This window comes from Cupressus sempervirens, chromosome 7, assembly GCF_028749045.1.
Source record: "Cupressus sempervirens isolate cs-2001-9-10 chromosome 7, ASM2874904v1, whole genome shotgun sequence".
NCBI lineage: Eukaryota > Viridiplantae > Streptophyta > Pinopsida > Cupressales > Cupressaceae > Cupressus > Cupressus sempervirens.
Genome location: NC_143124.1, coordinates 138,296,478 through 138,312,067, shown reverse-complemented (window position 1 = coordinate 138,312,067; position 15,590 = coordinate 138,296,478). Strand labels below are relative to the sequence as shown.

At 36.0% G+C, this 15,590-nt stretch overlaps 1 pseudogene; it reads right to left on the bottom strand.

Annotated features, from left to right (window-relative positions):
* The window catches only part of LOC149545896 (ubiquitin C-terminal hydrolase 13-like), a 163,681-nt pseudogene extending 159,115 nt beyond the window's left edge, over window positions 1-4,566 (bottom strand).
* Between the last annotated feature and the right edge of the window lie 11,024 nt (window positions 4,567-15,590).

Genomic DNA, 15,590 nt, shown 5'->3' with positions numbered 1-15,590 from the left:
ATGTCACATGGTTAAAGCAAGCATCATGTTTGGTGGTTGCAAGGAAGCGATAATGATAAGATTAGAAGCATCGCAACGTCACAAGTATAAAAGATATTAACTCTAAAGCTATGGTGAAGATGCAGAGTAAGGAATAAAATAGTCATCATTAGATCACAATAGTTAGAGGAATAAAGTGTTGAAAGGTTGTGAAGCAATGAAAAACATAAAACTAAGTGTTCGTAGTTTCACAAGCCAGTGCAGTTAGTAGAGAAATGAAGTTACAAAGAAGAGAACAAAGGGAATCACACCATCACATGCCAAACTTAGCCATTAAAAAAAAGAGATGCAAGGTTGTGAAATAGTAAAAATAACCCTATTCACATGGTTGCAACTAGAAATAAGAAACGAGAAGAAACTGTGTTGAAGGAGCGATAAAGTGGTCATCACATCAACACAACTTCTAGTTTTAAAGTATAAAACAAGTTTTAATGACCCTGTTTGAGTTGGATGAAAATAATATGAACTAGAAGTATGAAACATGAAAAAGTGTAGATTTTGCTAGCTTTTCAAGAATTGATAGGTTTTGAAGTGTGTAGATTTAAATGCCATTAATGCCATGCTCCTATTGCAAAGATAAGATAAATTTTGAAGGACACAATTTTTTGTTACTAGTTACAAAATTGTTTGAGTTTTTATAGAAAAAATTGAGCTTGTGTGTTTCAAAGTGATTAACTAGCATACAACATATAGGGTTGATTGAATTTTTCTAAAGAAATGGCTAAGAAAGAAGGAAAATTGATTGTACAAGTAGTAATTGAATAACCTGCATCATAGACAAAAAGCCCTAGTTCATTTGTTGAAGAATAGATACATATTTTACTTGGTTCTACTAATGCACAAGCTACTAATGATCACACTTTTAGAGATCCATATGCATTTTGTAGAGATGCAAAGGTCCCAAATAGAAATGGATATGAGTTATTCTAGTTCTTCTATAAGAACAAAATAAAAAAGGTTCCAGTTTGTAACCCTTGGGTTAGAAATTTGGGTTAACTAATCATGCCAAAAATTTTTATGGACGTGGACCTAGTGAAGGCTTTAATTAAATGTTGCAATCTAGTCAGTAAATCATTCCACTAGAGAGACAAAATAATTTTCTTATCCCTAGACAAAGAGGCATTCATAGAGGCATTTAATTTGGGAGGCCCAATGTCATTACCTATTGATATTGATGACCTGACTGAGAATTTCAAGAACCAAAATAATTTTTATATGGGCAAAGAAATGACAAGGCATATCCCCTATAAGGACCCTTCCCTAGTATCCCATTATAAAAATTAATAACATGAATATGATTAGGGCTAGGAAGAGTAAGGAGATAAGATGTCATGTTTTTGTCTCTTAAACATAGGATGTGAACTATAAACTATTACCATACATCTTATGATAGAACAATGGTAAGAAGGTTTTAGAATCTAAGTATGCCATGATTGGCATTTTCCTTATTAACAATGAACCTGAGATCTTATTAAGACTGATTTATATTTTAGTTATTGTTGTGATAAGTACCCTATTTAACATTACATTAGGTTGATAAGCTAAGACCCTGTGGAATGAAGACTCAAGATGTCATAACTTAGAAACTATGTCGATGGGTTTATGATATTTTATGGCCTATTAGGATAATTGAATTAGAATCAACACCCACCCTTATAATATTACTTATAGTAATAGATGAAAATTGTTATAAAAAAAGGGATAAGGGTCCACATAGTAGAACTCAATATGATGTAATGAAATGAGTTAATTATTTTCCAAGTAGTATTAGGTGGATATGTTGATATTCATAAGGATAGATTTTATGACCCAATAAAATGTAATGGATTCATTCAATGATTGTTACAAGCTATAGTTGTCATTGCACCAAAAGATCAACCTATTAATGCATGATACAACCATTAGACTTATAGAACATAAGAGGTGGTTAAGCCAAGGCACAAATCTTGAAGGGGAAGGATGGTGGTTAGTCCAACAATTCCCCCCTCAACATTACCTAAGGATATTTGAACCTATGACCAAGATTTGATACCACTTGATACAAGCTAGAGTTGTCACTGCACCAAAAGATCAACCTATTAATGCCTAATACAACCACTAGACTTATAGAACACAAGAGGTGGTTAAGCCATGTCATGAATCTCAAAGGAGAAGGTTGGTGGTTAGTCCAATAATGATTGATTTAAAAAACTATATGACTATGAAAACATCCTGATTACTTGACATAATTGATACACCTTATAATGTATTATCTCATAATGATAATGAGTTACTATTAGTAATCAAACTATATTTAATTGAATCAAAGGATACTAGTTGTGATGTTTACATTTATGAGATTTTAACCTAAGATATTTATTCAAAACAAATTTTTATGTTGGCTGATTTAACCATGTAGATTCAACATTTCATCAGTACGATAGGAAACGGATTATGATTTAGTTCAAAATGTTAGTTGGATCATTTTACTAGATGTTAGTATTGATATGCAAATTCTAATATTTTAATGTTTTAAATGTTGTATATGAAAATGATTAGAAAATAAAAGTTGATTATGATAATTGAGAATGTTAATGTGAATTATTCAATATGAAATTTGTAATGCACCTATATGCATGAATTTTATATGATTTTTTGGCTATTGATGTAAAAGTTAAGTGTGCAAGCAATTGAACCATGGAATTTTATTGGGGAAACAAGGCCCAAACTTGTGTGGACATAGTTTAGCCAAGGTGAATCTTTGGAAGATTCAAAAGCCTCGTTGTGATATGTTTATCTTGGACCAAGTTTGGTGCCCATGCCATAAATCTCATTGCACTTTCTCAATGATGTTATTCTTCTTCATATTATGTTAAAATTCACGTCATGTGTTTTCGTTGAGATTGTTGGTATGTGCCATTGTTTTGATTGATTTCTTTTGCATATTTTTCCTTTTTTTGTGTGTATGAATGTTAATGGGTGTGAAGGATTCACTCACCCTTGGGAGGGAAGAGAGGTCTTGGGTGAAGTGGTTTTTTGGGCTCAACATTGAAGTTGAGATATTTCCCTCTTGGAGAGGGTTTTGTTGTCCATGGAGTATGGGCTCTATTGAAGCTATTGGTGTAAATACGTACTTTACTATTTACACTTACTTAAGTTTACTTAGGTTAATGCATTATTTAATGATTTTGCATTATTTTATTATTTTTATTTGTGAGACACCTAGGAGTTTTCACACCTTGTGATTTGTCATGTAGACAACACAAGAGTATGCAACTCTATTTGAGCACATGGTGTCTACAACACTATTTTGCGTGTCTCACCCTTTTAGACTTATCCTCTCATCACTGCACTTACTTCTGTGCTTAATGGAGGATAAACCATATTTGGTGGACATGTGCTTGGTTGTATGACACTTCATGGTGCTAACTTCTATGCATTCTAGAAGCTCTCCTAAGACCTTTATATTCAAGCACTCCTAGTGTATTGTTGAACCAAGTTATTGAATACATTGTTATTCTGATCATACTCTCTCCATTTTTGGTCTTCAGTTGTGCTTGTGTTTGAGTTCTTAGTTCTTGGGTGAATTTTTCCCTTAGGAAAATTCTTACATAGTATCAAAGCTTGGAGACTTTCTCATCACATAGCTGCTCAAGACCATGCTTGCTTCATCACCTCAGCCCGAATACAGAGTGCTGCAAAAATTGGTAGTGTCAAGCGTTAGATCTGACCTTGCCATTGCGTCCGAAATGTTGAACTGGTGAAAATTGACTATAAGCATGCCTACCTTGGCCCATAGTCAATCGTGAGGCAAATTTTTTTTGCAAATCAAAACCTGGAGGCCCCAATTTGCAGTATGGTTATGATCTTATTTTTCAGATCTGTCATTTAATCTTATTTCAGATTTGTATTTTTTCTAGATTTTTGTCAACATTTTTTTTTAAAATTTTCGAATTTAATTTTTGATAGAGAAATTTTTTTAGCTAACCTGGGTAGTGACACCTCGGATCTACCATTTGGAAGGTTTATTTGTTTGCAAGATATTTGTTTTTTATTTTCACATAGTACGCATAGTACAAATTTGGCCTCACAAATTAGAGAGTTGTGCCCTGCAAATTCAGCCACAAAGACCCCCCACTGGCTAAACACAATCCACATACTCAACGACAACAAAACCTCGCTAGCCCTCTCTATTCATTTGAAAGACTGTGGCCTATTCATTTTATACATCACATATAGTGCATCACCCACCAATGTGTTACTAAACCAACAACTCCTCCTGCCTGTGACTGTTCTTCGGCCCCCGTTAGCACTTCCTGGTGCATGGAAAAAAAATTTCACCGGTAGAATAGCTCCAATAGGCATTTGTATTGCTGTGGCATGATCTTCTAGCAACAACAATAGTCTTCTGTCACTACGTTCATGTCGACCTGCAATCTGTAGATAACGGTGGGGTTTTTCACTCTCCCACGCAAGCAACTTCAAATCTCTGGCATGCATGTTCATCCTTCTTTGGAACCATCTTTTCCGCCCTAGCAACTGCTGCATCTTCTAGGCGGCCTATGCAGTTTTATTTTTGGCATCGACGTTTAAGCCCTCTAGCACTATTTTTAGGATCTGGCGATTGTTGTTTGCATCTTCAGCATAGATGGTCGCAATTTTGTTTGCATCGACGACAGATTTTGTAGATCTGACAGGGCACAAAATAGAGATAGTTTTCCAGCGATGATTGCAAAAATTCTCACCCGTGATCTTTCCCACCTACGCATGACAGACTGCCACATGGCGTTAAATTATATGCTTAGTTGTACTCTGCAAGCCTCGCATGCCTAGTAAGTATCCACGTGGACTATTCTTTTTGCCACGTAAGAAGATCAAAATTGCCACATTACCACGTGGATAGCCAAAATTTTGACTCATGTTTTGTCTGTATAGTATGGATATTATAGTCAATAGCCAGGTCACCCCAAGGCATTATTTTTTGCTGACATCATCATTTTACGATGTTAAAATTGATGCCCATATGGACATCATTCTAGGGCATTTTATAATTGTGTTGATGGTCATTTGATCATCAAATTTAAACTCACAATTTCTCCTCCAAACCCCTCTCTAGATTGCTTTTCAGTTTGGTAGCCTAACTTTGCGAGCTCATATCTCAGACATCCAGACTTCAATTTAGGTGCAATTGTTTTCAAAATCTGGTAAAATTTCTTGTATTTTCTACTGGTGGTGTTGTTTTTTGGTTTTGGTGCATAGATTTTGCAAAATTTGCATTTTTTGGCGACTGTATCTGCATAATCCCACCTTTTGCAACTTTAGAAGCTCCATATAGGTACATCTGATCACTTTTTCAAGTTTTATTTTTTTTGAAAGTGCATATTTTTTTGTCTACTTTCTAGATCTGAAGTCAGATTCTAGCATTGTGTGGACAAATTTCTCACTTTCAGAATTAGGCCTTCTTTGGCATTATAAAGCTTTGGTTCTTTTTCAAAATTATTGAAAAACTAAGCTACAGTGCTTAAGTGACAGATTTAAGCCTTATAAGGCAGTTGTAAAAGCAAAATTAGAAAGTCCACTTTGTTCATTTTGTCAAGTGGCTCATTGTAAATGCACTACTTATAAAGTGCCAAAGCATCTCTTTTCGAGGGGTCTTTTGATTGAGTGAAAAGGGGGGGTGTGTACTCTATTTTTTGTGTCTCTCTATTATTGTGCTCTTTCATTTTCTACATCATGGGTTTTAAATGTCCTCTTTTAACTTCACACAACTATTCTACATGGAAAGATATTGCATGGAGTAAATTAATGGAAAAAGGATATAGTTTATATGTTGATGGTACAATTACCCAACCTACTAATGCTAAAGAACTCATTGAATGGAAAAGATAAGACCATCAAGCTTTAGGTGTTATCAAGAGTTGTATACATAGCGATCTTCTCTTGCACATTAAAAATTGTTCAAACTCTAAAGAAGCTTGGGATAAACTTGAATAGTTGTATGGTAAAGTGGATGAAGAAAAGGGATTTTAGATTAAAGATGATCTACTTCTCTTAGATCCTAAGAATTATGACACAATTTAGGATTATATCATCAAAGTCAATGAGTATAGGGCACTTCTAAAAGATTGTGGAAATCCCATGAAGGATGATAGGTTAATTCATCACATCCTGAAGAAGCTACCTTCTGAGTATGCTAACTTTGTTTCAAGTTTTAATACTCATAGGTTAACCATGGGATCTGCTTACAAGAAGCCTTCCTTTGATGGATTTGCAGACATGTTGATTGTTGAACAATCTTACTTGGTGGATTTTGGACTTCTCAAGTCATCTAATACCAAAGCCTTAGTGGCTAGTGATGGTCAGAAATCTAGTCAAGGCGGAAATAGCAACAACAAGAAGAAGCAATGGAAGCAAAAAACACAATCTAAGACACAACATGACTCCTCTCAACAAGGCGGTTCTTCTTCAAACAAGAAGGGAAGTAATGAAAAGAAGGACAAACTCTTTTGTGCATACTATAAAAAGCCAAATCATGACGAGCATCATTGCAAGACAAAAAGAATCGATGAGTTAGAAAATCTGCTCAAGAAGAATAAGATTCAAGTGCTAGGTTCTTCCAAGGATTCTACTCCTAACTCTTCAAAGGGTGAAGGTCAAGCACTTATGGAAAACACAAGTTCTTCTTCAGAATGGATACTTGACTCAAGTGCCTCTTACCACATGGGTTCTTCAAAGCATGACTTTTCTTCATTGAAGCAGTCAAAGGTACCACACATCTTCATGGGAGATGATGCTAAGATAGAAGTTGAAGGGAAAGGACATGTAGAAATGGAAGATGGAGAATTCAAAGATGTTCTCTATGTTCCAAATCTAAGCCCTAATCTCCTATCAGTTTACCAAATCACTCACCTTGGAGATGGTCATAAGGTTGAGTTCCTTCCCGATTTAGTGATGGTGCACAGTCTTAAAGATGATTCATTGGTAGCAGTGGGGAAATTCAATGATGACAAGAGGTTACACTCGTTCTCCCACTTTGTGCCTAAGAGTTCTTCTCAAGCCTTGTTAAATCACTCTAATTCAAACATCAACTTATGGCATGAGCGGTTTGGTCACCTTGACTTTCACTCTCTTCAACAACTTTGCTCAAAACACATGGTCAAAGGTCTACCCAATATCAACTTTTCTAAGGGGGAGTGTTCATCTTGTTTAGTGGATATGAATCTCAAGGAGAAGTATGATAAAGGGAAGTCTTCTCAAGCTCCAATTGTTCTTCAGCTTGTTCACATGGTATTAGCTGGACTATTTGCAGTGACTTCAGTTAGCCAAGGTCGCTATGTACTCACATTTGTTGATGTATTTTCCAAATTCACTTGGGGTTTTTTCCTCCATCATAAGAATGAATTAGTTCATAAGCTTCAAGACTTCAAGACTCATGTTGAACACAAGTCAAGGAAAGCCATCAAAGTATTAAGGGTGGACAATGAGAAAAGATATGTTGACAGAAGACTTAAGAACTTTTGCACAATTGAGGGGATTGATCTTTAGAACTCACCAACATTCAGTTTGCACAAGACAGATGTTGCAGCAATGAGGATTAGGACTCTCAAGACCATGGCAAGTTGCATGATAAAGGCCAAGTCTCTTGATCCTACACTTGAAGTTGAAGCCATTAGTAGTGCTACTCACATACTTAATAGGTCTCCTCATCTAGCCTTAGATGGCAAGACTCCTTTTGAGGCATGGTGTGGTAGAAAACTAGTTGTGAGTCACCTTAGAGTCTTGAAGTCCAGCATGGGCAAACCTATCTTCTAGGAGTTGCAAGGGACCGACACCTAGGCCTTGTACCTTTATTGGTTATGAAGACAATGTGAAGGCTTATAGACTTATGGATTCTAAGACTCATGAGATATTTGTAGAGAATAATGTTCACTTTGAGGAAAATTATCCCAACTTATCCTCTACTCCTCTCTGCACTTCATACACAGTGGAAACTGATAGTGACACTAGCGATAGTGCTTCAACAGGTTCAGACACGTGGGGTTCTATTGACAGTTGTAGTGAGAGGTTACATCAATCTAGTCCACATGCTTATATTGCCACAGTGAAAGGTCCATCATAGCTTGATACATCTCATCTTCTAGCTCCAGCTTTAGTTGACTTGGGAGACAAGCTTGAGGACTTACATCTTCTCATTGATGATGATTCTTCTACAGTTTTTGTGATTTCTCACTCCGACCCTCATGTCCATTCTTTACATGATCAATCTATATAAGTTGGTGTGATTGTGGATACTTTTGAACAATAATTAGTGTACGTCTCTTTGTTAGTAGAGGAGATAGATGGTTTAGTGAAATAGGTTTAACAAACATCCTTGATAGATCTGCATTCATTTTTTTCAGCACTGTTGGTAGGGGTGAACTTTAGCATTAGTATAGGGATGCTTGAGCAGGTTTCAGGGCTAGCACACATCTTCAGGATTGTACCTTTTCCTTTGTTTCTTCCTAAGGGAAGGAACACCTTTCTGCATTCTTGGACCAACTTCTTCATTGGAGCAACATTCACTTGTTGGCATTCTTCTTTTGGGGGGGGAACCTATTCTGTCTCTCTTCCTTCACTTATTCTCTTATGTATATATTAGATTTTTTTCATAATGGGGGGGTCTTGATTAATCCATCCATCGATGCATCCTCTTTTATCTCTCTTTTTGGGGGAGGGTTTTTCCCATGAGATTTTCCCTCTTTTCCCACTTCATGGGAGATTGCATCTTCATTATGTACATGGGTACCTTACATGGCCTAGTAGCCGGCACCCATTATGCATCTTCATCCTAGTTTGTAAGCTTAAGGGCATTCCCCTCAGTTGCACTTAAGGGGGGGTGTTGGTGTAAATACGTACTTTACTATTTACACTTACTTAAGTTTACTTAGGTTAATGTATTATTTAATTATTTTGCATTATTTTATTATTTTTATTTGTGAGACACTTCGGAGTTTGCACACCTTGTGAGTTTTCATGTAGACAACACAGGAGTACGCAACTCTATTTGAGCACATGGTGTCTACAACACTATTTTGTGTGTCCCACCCTTGTAGACTTATCCTCTCATCATCGCACGTACTTATGTGCTTAATGGAGGATAACCCATATCTGGTAGACATGTGCTTGGTTGTATGACATTTCATGGTGCTAACTTCTATGCATTCTAGAAGCTCTCCTGAGGCTTTTATATTCAGGCACTCCTAGTGTACTCTTGAACCAAGTTATTGAATACATTGTTATTCTGATGATACTCTCTCCCTTTTTGGTCTTCAATTGTGCTTGTGTTTGAGTTATTAGTTCTTGGGTGAATTTTTCCCTTAGGTAAATTCTTACAGAAGCCATATGCCTTATTTTTTATTATGAGAGATATAATTTTATTGATGTGATGAGAAGGATATATTTTGATAGCCTTGAAGAGGCATTATGCAATTGCAAATGTATATGTGTATAAGGATATTGTTGAGTTTTCATTTTACATGATGCTTAATGGAAGGAATACTTTTGAACTCCCCTCTTGCAAAGGTAATTTGGGATCAACTCCAAGGTTCTGAGAAAACTTGTGACCTGCTAGAATCTTTTTAGTAGAAGATAAATGTATTTTTTCATAGGGAGGCCTTTGCTAGTTCTGACCAATTTCAAATAAGATGTTGAATCTACTTGCTATCTCAAAACAAATAACCACACAAAAAGAAATATATTTTTCTATTTTATAATGAATGTTTTAAATATGTAACTATATGAATTTCTAAATTAACCAAGTGTTTGTAAAGAAAATAATGAAGATAAGGTAACAAGAAGTTTTAAAAAATGACTTGAAAGTAAATTCCTAATGGACATAGGCCACAGAAACAACATGTCTGTGAGTTATGCCTTTGAAATGATTAGTAGGTAACCAATGAAAATAGGAGCAAGGCTTCCTCAATTCCATTGATGCAATTGTTGATGGGAATTTAGTAACCATAAGATGTGTCACTTTTCATCAGATCACAAGGCCATGAAAAGTGCACTCATGCAAGACAAAAAGCTATGTAGGAACAATATGGTGATCTCTTCTCCAACTAAGTATGCTGATGATCACACAATCAAAATAACACAATAAAACTATTGGCTCAATTACACTCCATAAAACATACATTCACAAAATATAACGCACTCAAGAAAGAATAACTACACTCTAAATGAGAGCACCAAAAGCATATATTAATGCATCAAAATAATGGCTTGGAATACATATTACATTCCTCAGTTTATAAGAAATTATCTCCTCAATTTGTGTTAAGAATGAGAGATCTTTTTATGCAAACATATGCTTCTAAACTAATAAAACAAATCTATTTAGGTACAAACTGACTCTCTAACCGGTGCTAAGTATGATTCCACCCTTATTTATATCATTTAATCAGTGCATGAGCCTTTACATGTCTTAAAACAAAGAAAGCATGAAAAAAAAAAAGGAAATCCATTAGATGATGTACGAGTCTCTGGAGATGCCAAAAATAGAAGCTAAACCTTGGGAGAAGTGAACCTTTGGAGACAAGTTCAAAAAATGAAATTTTTTATTAAGTGTCAAAACTAAAATTCTAGCTTTTGGGTTTTGTTCCCCTTCATACTAGAGCTATGTTTGGGTATTTTCTCTTGAATTTCTCTATAATATCCATCGCTTGGGTCACATTTGAAAAATCTAAAACTTCATATTTATCCTTTACCTTTTGTCGATAGTTGTCCACCTCTATGCGAGTCTCTGCAAAATCTCCCAATTTCACATCTAATTCTAGCAGTGCCTCTTGGGTCTTAAATGCTTGTCTAATATCCTCATTAGTGAAGGCTTCTTAAAAAGTCTTTTGGAATTTTTCTAAAACTACTTGCATAGTCATAAGTATATCCCTTGACTCATCTTCAAAAATGTCAAGGCAAGCATCATTGTAATGTCTCTCTACTTCCAAAATCTACTCTTGTGTTTGAACCTTGAACTTATGAATATCCACATGTAATGTCTCCTTTACTTTATTACCATTTTCAATCTTCTTAATCTAATAATCTCTTTTATCTAACCCATCTATTGTATATACATCCATCAACATCAAATACCTTTGACCTTTTATTGTCTACAATGCTTGAAGGTCATTCCCCCAGGTATGTACCTTGTCCATTAACCCAAAATCTTGGTTCAATATAGAAACTAGCTTATTTGCATTACTCTACATGTGGTGTAGCAATTTAAGATTTCCTTCTATGATTTTTACACCTTTTTCTTCAAAACTTTCTCACCATCGCTGACAAGCCTTCAAAAATTGATCTAATTGAATAGTCTCCTTATCTGTCTTGTCTAGTGCCACACTTAGAGTCTCCTTCAAATTTTTAGGATCTGAAAAACTAACTACTTCATTCAAATATACTCTTAGGATCTCATTCTAATTTTAGAGATTTAACACTTTAGACTCATCCTATTCTAAGTGCTTAAACATTTCTTTAATTCCCATAGTGACCATCAATTTGGCAGTATCTATAGTAGGTTTTTCAAGCAAGACCTCCTTGATTTGATAATCTTTTGGAGTTAAATCCTCAATATTTGCATGTAGAGGAGGGATAGCAACATGGGTGAACAATTTTTTATTTTGATTAATCATAATGAGGGCCAATGTTCATGTACCACCCATGGGTGGCTTAGGTTTCTTGAGAGCCTCAACTAATTCTCTCATTCCCTCTTCCTCAATACAATACATCTACCTTTTGTGTCTAACCATCACCTCTTTTCTCAACCATCTTGGAGTATCTTCCATTAGAGATTTATCCTTAGATGAAGAGGGAGCTTGTACTACTAGGCATTTTCCCTTATCACTCCTCTTTGGAGTCTTCTCCTTTTGTGAAAGATCCACATAAAGCATCTCTATGTTTGTTGAGTCCACCATCCTCACCTCTATATCTTGAGAATTCTATTGAGGTTCCTCATATATTTTCCCCTCCTCTGATACTTCATCAATGGGTGTTTTTTGTGGCTCTTCTTCCTATTCAACTCATACCTATTCTTTGTTAATTGGAGGGAGAGGAGTAGCTGAACCTTTCTCTATGCAAGATAAATCTTGATTTGGTGATGCTATATCAATTAAAGGCCCTTGTGGTTGAGGTGAAATTTAACTCCAATCCTATTGTTGAGGTTGATTTGTTAGTGTATCCCTTATCTGATCTCCTATAGGTTTAATGCATACAAACATGAAATCAAAATCTGACATCTTAAAGACATTAGCCCCTTGGTCCTCTTTCTCATCAATCAATTATTGTAACTCATCCTCTAAAGTTATAGCCTCAATAGGTTGTGTAGGAATAGATGGTGGTGTTATAGTGGAGCTTCTTCTCTATTCTACCTCTATATCCCTAGCAAGACAAGCCCATTGACTCAAGAGAAGGTTATCCTTTTCATATTTGTCATCCTTTTCTTCTTTGTCTAGAATAACTTCTAGGATTGATGGAAAAGGAACAACCTTTCTTATCACCTTTTTCCTCCTTATCCTCCTAATTGGATTTTTCATCTTTCTTTCCTTGGAAGCCGATCAAGAGGCTTCTTCCTCTTGTGTAGGTAGAGACACTTCCCATTCTTTTGCTTCAACTCCTTTCCCTTGTTCTGGAAGTGGCACTAGTGGATTATCCTACATCTGGATGGCTTCTACATTTTTGACCCCTTCTACATTCTCTACCTCTTATACATTCTCTTCCCCTTAGTGATCTAGTGCTTGAGTTGGCTCTTCTTTAGGCTCAACTTGTTGAGGGGAAGTTCTTTTCCTTTTATTTTTACCCTCCTATGCCCTGAAGTATCCAACTTCTCTATCAAGATGATGCACCATTTTCAGCCTTATTGGAGTCTGAGCTATGAATGTTGGCACTGTCACCTTCACTCCTTTACCTTTCACTGGGTAGGCTACAGCTTGAAAAAATATAGTTTGTGGAATTGGATCTAGCATGAATGGTGTCTTGATCCATTCCTTGGTTAATTGGATGAAATGCCTTGCCCAATGATTGATATCTACATTTTCTTCTCTATGAATCTCTGCATTCATAATAGGCTAATCATTTATCTTATCTCAGTTATACAAGGGATCTAAGACCTCTTTGGTATCCTACTACATGATCTTTAACGGGACTTTCATTTTCAAGGCACTACTTGCCAAATAGAGGGTCATCCTACAATAATCCCTTATTCAGATTTTGTAGTCATCCACTACATTCACCCAATGATCCTCTATGGAATCTTTATGTTGGAACTATTTTCTTGCCAAGTACTAAATTCTACCAATGTTATCAAAATATGGACAAGGAGAGTTATGATCCTCCAAGGGATATTGATCCCATTCAAACTTAAAAGTCACATTATCCTACTTCTATTTAACACCAAATAGACCTATAGTGATGGGCCATAGCTAGGTCTTCTTATGTTTCTTTCTTACTCTCTCATATGAAGACAAGAGTTGTCATGCAATTTCTACTAATATGAGTCTATCACATGGATATCTAGCGAGATTCTTTGGATTCATGGTCGTACCCACTACCCTTAAATAAGTGAATGTCTTGAATTGGATGTAATAGGCACCTATCTCTATAATATTTATCGCTACCTCTTGTGTCATCCTTTTTGCATAATCTCCCTAAATGAACCTGATGATTGCAAAAATGAAGGCATCATTGACTATTCCATATTCCTTGTTATGATCTAAAAGCTTTTTCCTCACCAACTAGGGGTATACCACATAAGGCCATGCATTAGTATCTTGCAAGTTACCCCTTTTGAACAACCTCAAATAATCTATTGCTCTTGTAGGTAACAGATACACAAAATAAGATTTCATATAGAACCTTTGGTTGTTTTTGATTGTCACCAAGTTTTAATCTAAATTCTCATTGAGAATTGAGGCCCAGTCAATTCACATTGATGGTTTCAATGAAGTATAACATCCATCTATTAAAGTGTCCTGCTGCTAGTAATCCCATGATTCTGCTCAGGAGCACTATAGAATGTCTGATATCATCTTTCTTATAACCTCTTGTCGTATCTACTTTGCTAGCTTTTTTCCCAAGAGGAGTCTTATAAATGAGATACAAGGATTGGATAATTTCTAATGCTTCCTCTTCATGTTCTCTATACCACCTTTTCCTTGAGGATATGTTAGTCTTATAAACTGATCTTCCCTTGGAAGATCAAAAAATTTCTTGATGTTCTTAGGCCTTAGATCTAGGATGGTCTCTCAAGTTATGATTTTTACAACTCTCTCCTCTTAAACATAGTTTTCTGCTAATGCCATAATCAACTCAGAAGACTGTACTAAAATTGGGTGTAACAATGCATTTACTAGCCTTGATTTGATGAGTGCAGATACCATTGGAGACCTCTTAGTTGGTTTGTTGCATATGAATAAGAATGTATTCTAGTCAATATGGCCAAGCTCAGTGTCTCAAATCTCTGAATATGCATCTTGGAAGCGTGACTTTGATGGAACACCTTGAAATTTGAAGACCACTGGTTTTAGAGCCATCTTTGTAGTGAGGAAGGATGAGGAGGAAGCCATTTAATCTTCCCAAAAGAGACATCCATTAGTCTATAAGGTAGAAAAGAATAATTAAAACAAACCCCAGTTATAACAAAAATAAACCCTAAAACCCTAAATCCTAAAAATTGTGACAAAATACCTAAAAACCTTATAAAACATCTCTAATAGAAAAATATTGGTGTAGCTTGCACACCTTAAGGGTGCACTAGGTGTGTCTTTCCCCTTCAACACACCTTCAACACTAAGGGTGCACACCCTTGCAATGTGCAAAGTGTTGAAAAAAGGGTGTGCACATAGCACACCTTGTGGGATGCACTATGTGTGCACTCTTATAATACTTAGGAGTAAAAGGTTTGTCTATGAAAGGTACACATGTGCACACCTTGGAAAGGTGCAGACATACACACCTTAGATAAGTGCTCACATGTGCACCTTTCACTTAGGTGAGAGCTTTTTTGTGTTTTAAGTTTTATTAAAAAAATTCTTTGTCAAGTTTGTGAGAAAAATGGTGCACACCTTACGCACCTTAGATAGGTGTGCAAGGTGCACACCTTTTTTTTGTTTCTTTAATGTGTGTGTGTGTGTGTGTGTGTGTGTGTGTGTGTGTGTGTGTGTGTGTGTGTGTGAAAGAGATGAAGTGAGGATGAAGTGCACTTCACAATGTGTAGAAGTGCACTTGCCAAAAACTTAGAAGACAAAATGAGATAGGAGGAAGGGGTCTCAAGCTTTTATGGGCTCGAGACAGAGCACACCATTGGAGGTGTGCACCTATGTATGTGTGTAGGTGCACACTTCCAAATGTAAGTGTGCTCACACTAGCACCCATTAGCACACTAGCTCACCTTCCAAGGTGCGCTAGGTGTGCTAGTGTGCACCTTTGCATTGCAAACTCACTTTTCTATTAAATTCTTCAATTTCTAGCAATTGGGTTTTTTGACAAAGAGCCAGACTAAGAAGAAACACTAGGTAAAAACCTAAAAAAGACTCAAACCCTAA